The sequence below is a fragment of the Pteropus medius genome, unplaced genomic scaffold, assembly GCF_902729225.1.
Source record: "Pteropus medius unplaced genomic scaffold, Ma_sr-lr_union100, whole genome shotgun sequence".
Lineage (NCBI taxonomy): Eukaryota > Metazoa > Chordata > Mammalia > Chiroptera > Pteropodidae > Pteropus > Pteropus medius.
In genome coordinates, this window is record NW_024344371.1 from 9134458 (window position 1) to 9135942 (window position 1485).

The window sequence follows — 1485 nt, forward strand, 5'->3', positions numbered from 1 at the left end:
AAAAAATTATAAAAGAATCAATTACTTATAAATGTATAAATGCTTCACATTTTCCTTAAGGTATTTTATGTGGATACAGTCATCACTCAAAAATTTAGTTTTTAATTTAAATTTTAATACCTATGTATGCTGATTTTTTAAAAATGCTGCTATAAGAATACATTATAAAAACAAGGTAGTGGCTCTCTCAAGACAGAAAAGTCTTGAAATTCTTTAACTATAATTAGGTAAATAACAATGTACTGGAAAAAGTTCATTTAAATTTTCCAAAACGCTTTTTCCCTCTTATAATATTCCAGGTTTTACAAATAAGTTTTAAAGAATAGAAATGTGCAGAACAAAAGAAAAGAACATTTTCAGGCAAATCAAAAAAAAGAAAAATTAATAAGGATTAAACATTTTCCACACTTTGTTCAAAAGTGCATGTTTTGATTTTGTTCTCACTTAAGTAATGGGAAATTATAGTATGAAGCCCACATTAGTAACTACTTTCAATAGTCACATTATCCAGGATTACTGGCATTAAATACTAAATTAGCATTAGCCGACTCCTATTGTTTATAAATTAATTTTTTTCTGTTTCTGTGAGTTCTATGAATTACATTGTATAATCTCCCTTCTCTCAAGGGACATGGGCTATAACAGTGAAAATAACTGTGGCCTAGGAACTGTAGACTTAGTAACAAAATGTGATTTGCCACTAAGTGGCTCTGTGTCCTTGGATGAGTCACTGAACTTTTGCTGACTGTCTATTAAAGGCATTGGATGGAACTAGCTGATGTGTGAGGTCTTTTTAATTCTAATACTAAATGACTCTTCTTGGGCTTGTACTAAAGAGGATTATGCCTTATGACATACCTCTATTCCATACCTAGTCCTTTCTATACCATTTGTTTGTATTAAGACTCTTGTAGTCTACGGCCATGCTATCCTGAACAAGCCCAATCTCGTCTGATCTCAGAAGCTAAGCAGGGTCAGGCTTGGTTAGTACTTGGATGGGAAACCACCTAGGAAGATCAGGTGCTGTAGGCGTAAAGAAATAAAAAATAAGGGATTGTAAACTGACAAGGTCCTTGCAATCTGTGAGGTCAACCAAGGGTTGCCTCGCCTAAAAAATAAATAAATAAATAAGACTCTTCTACTTGAAAGTGACTAAACCTTTCTCAAACAGTCTGAAGCAAGATCCTCCACCACTTCTGGCTGCCATGTTGATAACTAGGATCAAGTCTCTGCACAGCCCAGCTAGAGATGTGCTGAGCTTGATAATAGAGAAAACAAAACAATCCTAAATTTGCCTCAAAAATTAGCAAGTTCAGCAGAGGCTGGGCAAATACCCTTGGGATTAGATTTTGAAGGTGCTTGACAAAGGTGGCCAGAAAAATAAATCTCCTGGATAAGGAGATTCATTGATTTAGGGTTATACTTTTGGAATATAGAATTTCGCCTTGGCAAGGGCTTCAGGACATAATATGCAGCCTTTGATTT

At 34.5% G+C, this 1485-nt stretch overlaps 1 pseudogene; it reads left to right on the forward strand.

The window, feature by feature from the left end:
• The first annotated feature begins 913 nt into the window (after positions 1-913).
• LOC120608651 (uncharacterized) lies at positions 914-1032 on the forward strand (annotated as a pseudogene).
• The last annotated feature ends 453 nt before the right edge of the window (positions 1033-1485 follow it).